The sequence below is a fragment of the Podarcis muralis genome, chromosome 13 (genome assembly GCF_964188315.1).
Source record: "Podarcis muralis chromosome 13, rPodMur119.hap1.1, whole genome shotgun sequence".
Lineage (NCBI taxonomy): Eukaryota > Metazoa > Chordata > Lepidosauria > Squamata > Lacertidae > Podarcis > Podarcis muralis.
In genome coordinates this window covers 40,746,900-40,758,118 of record NC_135667.1, presented here as the reverse complement: position 1 = coordinate 40,758,118, position 11,219 = coordinate 40,746,900, and the positions used below count along the sequence as shown (strand labels likewise).

The 11,219-nt window shown below is 42.8% G+C and overlaps 1 long non-coding RNA gene and 1 other non-coding gene across 2 annotated transcripts; both read right to left on the bottom strand.

Annotated features, from left to right (window-relative positions):
• Positions 1 to 363: 363 nt before the first annotated feature.
• On the bottom strand, positions 364 to 470 carry LOC144325396 (U6 spliceosomal RNA). The gene has a single exon (XR_013390559.1). It is a non-coding gene; the product is annotated as a U6 spliceosomal RNA (small nuclear RNA).
• A 4,382-nt stretch (positions 471 to 4,852) lies between these two features.
• On the bottom strand, positions 4,853 to 9,755 carry LOC144325145 (uncharacterized). Its single transcript, XR_013390459.1, has 3 exons — positions 9,698 to 9,755; positions 6,924 to 7,430; positions 4,853 to 5,321 (listed from the first exon to the last, which is right to left on the bottom strand). It is a non-coding gene; the product is annotated as an uncharacterized LOC144325145 (long non-coding RNA).
• Between the last annotated feature and the right edge of the window lie 1,464 nt (positions 9,756 to 11,219).

Sequence of the window (11,219 nt, the reverse complement as noted above, 5' to 3'; positions counted from 1 at the left end):
TATATATAAAAAATTATTTATTTGGTTTTTCAAATTAAAGTTTTACAATCACATATCCAACATAACAAAAAAACAAAATGTTTATTTAAGTAGTTGAGGTTTTTTACAGAACATCGCCCTAGTTGACATGCGTCCAGGTTTTCCAATTCAGCAAAACTCCATTTTGACAGTCAGATTCCCGGACATGTCCTGAAGAAACAGGGACGTATGGCAGCCCTGTGATAATAGAGCTCGAGTCTTTCTGATGTTCAGTTACAAACGTCAAAACAGTATTATCATGCTATCAAAACTAGAGGCGTTCATATCAGTTAAGAACTGATTCTTGGGGTTTACTTCTAAAGACTGTGATACACTTGCTTTTACAAAAATATGGAACGCTTCACGAATTTGCGTGTCATCCTTGCGCAGGGGCCATGCTAATCTTCTCTGTATCGTTCCAATTTTAGTATATGTGCTGCCGAAGCGAGCACTCTGTGATACACTTGCACAGGTTGTGTGACCCACAGATTAGGAAATGCTACTAAACAAAACCCTTCTATTGTAGTAGTAGTAGTAATGCTTTTGAACATAGGCTATCCAAGATTTATTTTAGGGGGGTCAGAACCGAGTGAGACCACGATGCTGCTGTAGGTGGGCCACTGGCCTGATCCAGCTCTTATGAAGAGCCTTCCTTCAATCCAGCCCTCCAGGATCGGGGTGAACATTGTTCTAAGAATTCAAAGGTCTCAAATATAGAACAAATATTCATAAATGCACCCATATCTAAATATATTAACCCAGTGCTCTTTTTCCCTTTAAAAAAAAAGTTTAGGGGTACTCTCATTTTCCTACTCATATTGAAATCCTGCCTCTCAATGAGGTCGAACTTAGATCCACAATATGTTTAGGGGTATGTGTCCCCCCAGAAAAAAGCATGGTATGAACCATGTGTCTGAAATACGGGAGTTTAGTTGCCTCCCCCTTGCACGGCCATAACAAATGATACCTGCAATAGCCCCCAAATTAGCATCCATTAAAGGAAAATCCCCCTTGCCATCCTAGACTATTAAATGTACTCTCCCTAACAGAGGAAGGTTGCCCAGTCACTGTAGCATTATTTTAGTGCATTAATGCCATGCTCTCTGGTACTTTTATCTGCTGCTAACCACTTCCTCCGCCTCTTTTTTTCAGGCACATAAAATCAGGTCCTGAGCATTCTTTTATTATGAGGCGAGGGCAGCTAAAGTTCCATGTGAATTAAAAACGACTGCGCCAGCACTGGAAGGAAATCAAGAGCTCTTCCGGATTGTATCAGGACAGCCATTGCCTGGTAACACTTAACAAGTAAAAGCATCACATGGTTAAATTGCTATCATACTTGAGCCCTATAGTAAATGACTCATCCTGCTCTTCTTCAAAAGTGGATAAAAAAAAGAGTTCTGTGCAGCATCTTTGGAAGTGAGACATCAAAGATTAACACAAATCTGCCGCGGCATTGGCTTTTGCACACTACCGTCTTCTTCAGACGTGCAATTACTGCTATTATTTTATGCATTCGCTTTTCATCATTGTTGTCCCTATTTTCAAAAAGGGGAAAAGAGAGGACCCAAATAATTATCGCCCAGTCAGTCTGACATCAATACCAGGGAAGATTCTGGAGCAGATCATTAAACAAACAGTCTGTGAGCACCTAGAAAGGAATGCTGTGATCACCAATAGTCAGCATGGATTTCTGAAAAATAAGTCATGTCAGACTAACCTGATCTCGTTTTTTGACAGAATTACAAGCCTGGTAGATGAAGGGAACGCAGTGGATGTAGCCTACCTTGATTTCAGCAAGGCATTCGACAAGGTGCCCCATGATATTCTTGTAAAGAAGCTGGTAAAATGCGGCCTTGACTATGCTACCACTCAGTGGATTTGTAACTGGCTGACTGACCGAACCCAAAGGGTGCTCATCATCCTGGAGAAGAGTGACTAGTGGGGTGCCACAGGGTTCTGTCTTGGGCCCGGTCTTATTCAACATCTTTATCAACGACTTGGATGATGGACTCAAGGGCATCCTGATCAAATTTGCAGATGACACCAAACTGGGAGGGGTGGCTAACACCCCAGAGGACAGGATCACACTTCAAAACAACCTTGACAGATTAGAGAACTGGGCCAAAACAAACAAGATGAACTTTAACAGGGAGAAATGTAAAGTATTGCACTTGGGCAAAAAAAAAATGAGAAGCACAAATACAAGATGGGGGACACCTGGCTTGAGAGCAGTACATGTGAAAAGGATCTAGGAGTCTTGGTTGACCACAAACTTGACATGAGCCAACAGTGTGACGCGGCAGCTAAAAAAGCCAATGCAATTCTGGGCTGCATCAATAGGAGTATAGCATCTAGATCAAGGGAAGTAATAGTGCCACTGTATTCTGCTCTGGTCAGACCTCACCTGGAGTACTGTGTCCAGTTCTGGGCACCACAGTTCAAGAAGGACACTGACAAACTGGAACGTGTCCAGAGGAGGGCAACCAAAATGGTCAAAGGCCTGGAAACGATGCCTTATGAGGAACGGCTAAGGGAGCTGGGCATGTTTAGCCTGGAGAAGAGGAGGTTAAGGGGTGATATGATAGCCATGTTCAAATATATAAAAGGATGTCATATAGAGGAGGGAGAAAGGTTGTTTTCTGCTGCTCCAGAGAAGCGGACACGGAGCAATGGATCCAAACTACAAGAAAGAAGATTCCACCTAAACATTAGGAAGAACTTCCTGACAGTAAGAGCTGTTCGACAGTGGAATTTGCTGCCAAGGAGTGTGGTGGAGTCTCCTTCTTTGGAAGTCTTTAAGCAGAGGCTTGACAACCATATGTCAGGAGTGCTCTGATGCTTGGCAGGGGGTTGGACTCGATGGCCCTTGTGGTCTATTCCAACTCTATGATTCTATGATTCATTGTGAAAGTCACTTGCGCTATCTATTGGCTTCATTGGTTTTGAAAGCTATGAATACGAATCCTGAGTCCTCGGGATAGGGAGAATTTTTTTTTTTTTTTAAGTTATACTGAACGTGTGCTGTTTTGCTATCTTTGCTTATTCACACCACCGCCAGAAATCTGCAGAGAAAGCCAAGATGTTAATGCCCCTGTAAATGTATGCCAGCATGCTAACCACGGAACAAAATGGTAGCAGCAAATAGTTTGTGCTCCTCTAATCGAAACTCATTTGATGTGCGGGGAGGGAAACCCTTGTTTTGCTTTTAGACGTTTTAAAAAATGCAGATTTCCATACAAACGCAGTTCATTATCCCATAATGAAAGTTCGAAGTGGTTGTGGCTGGGAGTATGACGGCTCTGCAGTGTAATTCACTTTGAGTATTGCATGTTGGACATAGCTGTCAACCTTCCATTTTTTTGCGGGAAATTCCCTTATTCCAGCGCCACTTCACACTGCTATCCTGGATTGTTAGATATCCTGTAGACTGTCCCCGGGACAGGTGAGGCTGCTGATTCCTTATTTTCGAGGCTGCTGATACCTTATTTTCAAATCTGAAAGTTGACAGCTATGATGTTGGAGTCAGGGCAATGAAGAGAAAGTGCTTTACAAGAAGCCTGCAATGTAGTCTAGTACCCCTGCTGCAGGTTGGGCTAGAAGAGTCCCGAAGCAGTCCTGTAGCTTTATCCTGTGCTGCTATCCCTACACTGGTGGGCTAAGAAAGTAACGCATAACGCTGCTGTGTAGTCTTCTGTTTATATTCAGAAAGCTGTTTAGTCCGATTCAGACGAGCTGTTCTCCCGTTCTTAATACTCCCATTCTGCAGCTGTCATGAGAGTGCCTTGTGACCGCTGCCCCTGTAAATGTAGCGCATCTTTCTACCCTTGTTCCTTTGCATTTCATGAATCTCTGCATATTTTATAAAAACTAAACCATTCAGTATTCCATTATTACATCCATCAAAACTTATTTACACTGTTGAATTTATCTTAATGCTGCCAACGTTCTTAAGTGTACACAGTTATTTCCCATGCATTCAATAAACATTTTCCAATGTTCTCATGTTTTCTTATTCTATATGTGAAGTCTGCAAGCTGTGCATATCCCATCAGTTTAAGTTGTCATTCTTCTTTAGTTGGGACCTGACTCGTTTTCCATTTTGGAGCTAATGAAACACAGGCCACAGTAGTTGCATACATAAACAATCTGTTTTGACACCTGGGAATTTCCGTCTGAATTATCCCCAGCAAAAAGGACTTTGGTGTTTTTTTGAAAGATACTTTTAAAAGTCAAGACCTTGAAAGTGGTAGAAGAGGGCTTTCAATGTATGGTGCGGTGGTTGTGATATAATTGGTGCTTTTTTCTGGGGGTTCTCTAGGATACGCAGTACTGTACTGGAAACTTTTTCTCTAAAGAAAAGAACTGGATCGGGTAATGATGTGCATGTAATTACGAACCAGCTGTAACTTTGTATGGTGCGAGAGCAAGATCACACTGCCGACCTCCCAATAGCCTGCCACCTTCTTGCTGGAACAATGAAGCATGGGAGAATCAGATGCACCGGAAGAGCATCTCAGATAAGATGGCTTTAAAAGAGGATTAGACGATTCAATGGAGGTGAGAGCTATCAAAGGCTGCTAGCCATGATGGCAACGCTCTGCCTCCACAGTGAGAGGCAGCAATGCTTCTCCAAAGTAGTTGTTGGAAGCCATAGGTGAGCAGAGGGCTCTAGTGCTTGAATCCTGCTTGCAGGCATCTGGGAAGCCCCAGAGGGAAGGGGATGCTGGAGCAGATGGGCCATGGGCCTGATCCAGCAGGCTCTTCTTATGTGTTTCATAAGGACCCCCTCCTTCCTCCTGCCCCAGTACCTGTGAGTCATCTGTCCTCCTTCTGGGCTCCAGTCTCTCCAGGGATGAGGACAGGACAACAGAGGCAGTTTCCAAAGCTAGGCTGCTGCTTTCCCTCGCTGCAAAGCAGAGACATCAGCAGGCGCCTGGCTCCAAGCCATGCTAGCACCAGTCTGGGGCATGATGATGGGGGACATGAGAAGGAAGCTTTCCTATGGGTCACGCAATGGATAGTTTCTCCTACCTTCTATCCTGGAGCTCTCCTTTAGTGAGGATGTAGCAGCCAAGTTCTGGCCCAAAGTCCGGCTGAGGAGGCGCCATACCCACACAAACAATGGGAAGTGGCGAAGAGGCACGAGGACAAAGATGCTTCTATGAGGATTCCTTCAGTGCCTTGGTAGGGCTGACCTGGGATCCAGAAAGGGAAACCAGGAACTGCACGGACGCCTTGGTTGCACTCTTGCCCATCAGCCTGGGAGCTGGAGACGCAGACCATTCTCCGGAAGCGTGGCCCTGTGAAGGAAGCAGGATATAGTATCCTCTTGGCATATGTGAGGAATGGATTCCCGATGAAATTAACATGCCATTACTTCCAAAGAAAGCTTGGCTGACCAGCTTCTTGAGGAACTGGAGTCCCTCCTTTCTGATCTAATGCAGAAAGGTTCTTCTTATTTCATTCTCCTTTTCTGCTCAACTTGTACCATGTCCTCCCCATGCCATGCAAATCCTTCATCCCTCTTACTTCTTCTTTTTATATTCACTTCTTACTCCTCCAGCAGCTTTTCTCCCTTAACCCTTTCCTTTCTATCCTAATTGTTGTTGTTTCTTGAATTTATATAGAGTGGTACTTCGGGTTAAGTACTTAGTTTGTTCCAGAGGTCCGTTCTTAACCTGAAACTGTTCTTAACCTGAAGCACCACTTTAGCTAATGGGGCCTTCTGCTGCCGCCGTGCCGCCGGAGCACGATTTCTGTTCTCATCCTGAAGCAAAGTTCTTAACCTGAAGCACTATTTCTGGGTTAGCGGAGTCTGTAACCTGAAGCGTATGTAACCTGAAGCGTATGTAACCTGAAGCAAGCCCATAGGGAAATTCGTCTTGCGGAACGACTCAAAAAACGGAAAACCCTTTCGTCTAGCGAGTTTTTCGTCTAGCGAGTTTTTCGTCTTGCGAGGCATTCGTCTTGCGGGGCACCACTGTATATTGCCCTATAAACGCAGGTCTGAGGGCGGATCCTGATTGTATGTGTTAATTCAAAGTGTTGGTGTTGACCTTTAAAGCCCTAAATAGCCTCGTCTCAGTATACCTGAAGGAGCGTCTCCACCCATGTCGCTCAGCCTGGACACTGAGGTCCAGTTCTGAGGGCCTTCTGGCGGTTCCCTCACTGTGAGGTTACAGGGAACCAGGCAGAGGGCCTTCTTGGTAGTGGTGCCCGCCCTGTGGAACGCCCTCCCACCAGATGTCAAGGAAATAAACAACTATCTGACTTTTAGAAGACATCTGAAGGCAGCCCTGTTTAGGGAAGTTTTTAATGTTGGAAGTTTTATTCTGATTTTAGTGTTCTGTTGGGAGCCGCCCAGAGTGGATAGGGAAACCCAGCCAGATGGAGGGGGAATAAATAATAAAAGTATTATTATTATTCATAAACAACCATATTTTTGCCTTACTTTTTATTTCCTTCAAACCTTCCTCTGGCCCTTTCCTTGGTGGGTTCTCCAGGCCCTCTGGGAGAAAAACGGCAGCCAATGTTCAGATGAGGCAAGCCCTCTCATATATTGTATGACTGCAACTTCAAGTGAAGTTGCACATGTGAATGGGGAAACCACAGACTGAACTCCATGGACAGAACGTCCCATCAGAAGCACATTCAGCTGTCTAAATCTAAACTCACAGACCCTGGTTTATGTCTTTCAGCAGGACTCAGGAACCACCTTGGACCCTCAACCTTTCCCTGTTGCCTCCCCATGTCAAATTAAAGATTGCAAGTCCCTCGGGGCATGAACCTCTTTCTCAAGGGTTGCACACAGTGATGGTGCAAACAGATAATACAAAATAAATCTCAGGACGCTCCCGCCAGAGGCCTTTCCCTTAAAACCATAGATTGTATACACACCATACCTTTTGAGGAAAGGCCCTGAGTTCTGCTTCCGCTTGGGTTGTGTGCTGAGCAAACGCGGGTGTGTTAACAGCTTTGCTCTTCGCTAGGCTGCACTGGGATCCAAAAGGGGCAACCAGGAACCGTACAGATGGCTTGGTTGCCCCCTTGCCCATCAGGTTGGGAGCTGGAGGCACGGACCATTCTCTGGAAACATGGCCCTGTGAAGGAAGCAGGATGTGATCTCCTGGCACATGTGAGGAATTGATTCCCAAAGGAATTAACAGGCCACAACTTCCAAAGAATGCTTGGCTGACCAACTTCTTGGGGAGCTGGAGCGCTTCCTTTCTTGATCTCATGCAGAAAGGTACACTCCCCATTCTCCTTTTACACTGTTTGACAGTGGAAAGGAATCTCTTGGAAGGCGGCGGACTCTCCTTCGCTGGAGGTTTTTAAGCAGAGGTTGGATGGCCTTGGATGATCTTGGTTGAGATTCCTGCATTGTAGGAGGTCGGACTAGAAAGATGACCCTTGGGAAGAGATAGACATAACATTTTACTTTTTTAAATATATCTTTATTAATTTAAAATAAATACGTTTATGAAAAACAGACATACATACAAGTAAACAAACATACAAGCAAACAAATAACAGAAAAATCAAACAAACCACCACACTATAAGATATAAGATTAATATAATTATCAACATATATACTCCTGGTATTGAACACAATTATAAAATTTATAGAAAAGAAATTTAAAACTGACTTCCAATTAATCTCACTGTACTTTGTCTATCCATTACTTTATACAACACAGTAACATATTTCTTACATAATTTCTTTTTACCTCCCTACAAACTTATATTTATGCAATACAGAGATCAGTCTAATTCTGCCAAGATGTTTCCTTTTATTCCATAGTTTTCTAAATATTCTTTAAAGATTCTCCAATCCTTGTATACTTTTTGTAGACATAACATTTTACATGGACAGGAAGAAACATCAAGGACAAAATAATTGCCACACACAGGAAGAACAAGGATATAGTCTGAGTGCCTCACTTGTAGTTCTAAAAATCATTTAATGTGGCAACACGAATGGAAGTTATTAATATTGCAGTTGTTGTATAAAGGATTATTATTTTGACTGGAATGTAATTGAAATTAATTAGATTTTGGAACGCAGGAAAAAACTAATAATCAAACCATCAAATCTAGCCTGTGGGGGCCACCTAAATTATTAGTAATTGTATTATAATTTGGTAGTGTTATAATGAGGCTATTATTGGATGGTAATTGAAAATTAATAACAATTATTATAAAAAAGAGGTAGATGGCCTTTGGGGTCCCTTCCAACTCCACAGTTCTATGATTCTATGATTTAAAGTGCCTCCAATGAGCATTTGAAGCACATGACTTCTCCCAAAGGATCCTGGGATTGTAGCTTCCCTCTACTATTCCCAGAACCCATAACAAACTACAGTTCCCAACATCTTAGGGGGGGGGGGATATTTGCTTTTTAGAACATAGATGAGGAACCTGTGATGGGAGAAAGCAAGATCTTACAAGTCTCACTCAGAATGGTAAAAGGAAGGGTTTTAGTTCCACCTCCCTTTCCTTTCATTGCATGCTTATGGTCAGGATACTCCTCTGTATTTTTGTGTGGAAAATCGGGTAGTAATGGTAGTTATTATTATTTATTTATTCCCTGCCTTTCCCCCTGATGGAACGGAAGGGCTTACATATAAAAATTTTAAACTGCAGCAGTTCAACCAATGATATGGTTTGTGGTGTTTGCCACATGAATTGACATGGATCAAACGTTAAACAAACTTAACCCCTCTTTAAGGGCAGAACAGATTCTCTAACCTGCCCAGGGTAAATTTAGGTATGGGGTTTCCGCCGCCTCTTCTCACCTCGCCCTCCGGTTTTTAATCATTAACTATAAAACACTACAGTTCCCAACATCATTTTTTGGGGGGAGGGGGAATATCTACTTTTTAAAACAGATGAGGAACATGCAATGGGAGAAGGCAAGAGCTTAAGTCAGCTTGCTTGCCCCCATTTCCTAGGAACCCAGAAATGGAATGCTTTTAACAGTATGATTAGAGGGAGTAGGGTGCGTAAAATATTGCATGGATGTAATATGGAAAGGAAGGTTATTATATTAGAGGTGCCGAAATCGCAATGGAGCAAAAAAATTATAGAAATAGAAATACCATGTTAAAATAAGATAGTAATAATAACTACTTTTTAAAACACTGTAAAGAATAAGAAATAACCAATAAGCAGGGAGAGATAATATGCCAAAAAAACAGAAAAGGAAGCTGAGGGAAGTCACGGGGGGGGGGGCAGCTGGGGATCTATACTTTATTTTGTTTTGTTGAAATAATGATTGTGATGATAAAATTGTAAAACCCAATAAAAAATATTTTTTAAAAAGAAAGAAATCGCAATGGAGCAGAAAATATTATTTATGTATGCGACCACAGCTATGCGGATGTTATTAGCCCAGAGATGGAAAGAAGATAAAGTCCCGACCAGAGAAGAATGGCAGATTAAGCTGATGGATTATGCCAAAATGGCAAAAATGACCGAAAGAATCAGAAATCAGGAAGACCAAAACTTTAATAAAGAATGGGGGAAATTTATAATTTATCTTAAAAATCACTGCAAACAGTTAAAATCATTAGTAGGATTGGAATAACACTTGTAGTTCAGTTGGTGAATTTTGGATATAATGGAGATGTAAAAGATTTGGATTATTATAAAAGATGCAGGAGGAAATGACTAACCATAGGGTCCACCAAGGGGAGGAGGGGGAAGTCCAGGAGATTCTTTGGAATCTTGTTTGGATTGCAAAACTTTAATTTGAAAAAACCAAATAAATTTACAAGGTAATTATATTAGAATTATTAAGGGAATATTAATAAGAGAGGGAGAGGGAAGAGGGAGCATGGAATGTTGTTGAAGACTGGAAAAGGGGTTTGAATGTTGGCGATGAGGCAGTTGGGTTTGAAAAGGGGTTTGAATGTTTAAAAGGAGTTTGAATGTTGGCGGTGAGGCAGTTGGGAGTCAGTTGAGAGCTGTTGGTTCAGTAGGGGGTGGTAGTTACATACGAAGCAGGGTCAGGCAGCTATTCCGTTTAGGATCAGCAGTTTAATCCCCACTGCTGTAGTTGTAATAGCAGGGGTCAGCAAACTTTTTCCACTGTCCCTCAGACCTTGTGGGCCGGACTATATTTTGGGGAAAAAATAAATGAACGAATTCCTATGCCCCACAAATAACCCAGAGATGCATTTTAAATAAAAGCACACATTCTACTCATGTAAAAACACGCTGATTCCCAGACCATCCGCAGGCTGGATTGAGAAGGTGACTGGGCAGGATGCGGGCCTTAGTTTGTCTACCCATGTAATAAAGTAACAAACAAGATGCAAGTCGTACCCAAGCCGTAATGCAACCATTGCTTGGGGTTTTTTTTAAAACAGATTTCATCCGCATGCCATACACTGGGCTACATCAGGGTGAAATATCGTGGTTGATATCATCTGCAGTGACATCAGGAATAAAAGGGGTTTAGGGAAAGACCCGTCTCATAGCCACACATCTTGTTAGGAGTGCAATGGTGGCCCAGGGGACTGTGGGTAGTCAGTACCAGAGCATCGCAGAGCAAACAATGGCAAGCGGTTGGCGGAGGGTCCTTTGTCCCAGCAAGTCTCCCTGCAGGAAATGTTAGGAAACCAGCTTTTCAAGACTGTGTGATAGGAATTTTGAGGTCTTAGATATATGGTAATGTTCATAACCGCACGTACATAGATCAGCACAGGAAGACCGACCTGAAGCCATTTTGATTCCTAAACTGAGCAAATGTTTTCTCTGCAAGGTCAAAGTGGAAAAGCCTCCCCATTGTCTTTTCCTTCACAAATCCTGTCTTCAGGGTATGTCTGTGTTTGAACAGAGCCTGCGACCTGGCCCAGGAAATAAGTATTAAATAAGTACAGGGTGGCAATTTCAAAAGTCTTTATAAGGCCTTGCATGCCATTTTTCTGGGTCCCTCCTACTCTCCTGCGGGTGAGGGGAGCACCCTGTTGCAACAGATCAATAAAGATCAGGCTTACTAGCTGCTTTGCTTCTCAATATTCTCTGGTTGGCCTCTGTTATTCTCTCCTACCAATAGGGAACCTATGTAAGGACTCTATATGGGCTCTTGGATACCCCATAAGGGAAAAGGGCAATTTTTGTTTACAACAACTGCACCTCTTGCAACTGACTAGCAGGGGGAAGCTATAACCAGGCAGCCTGGGCCACTGAAGA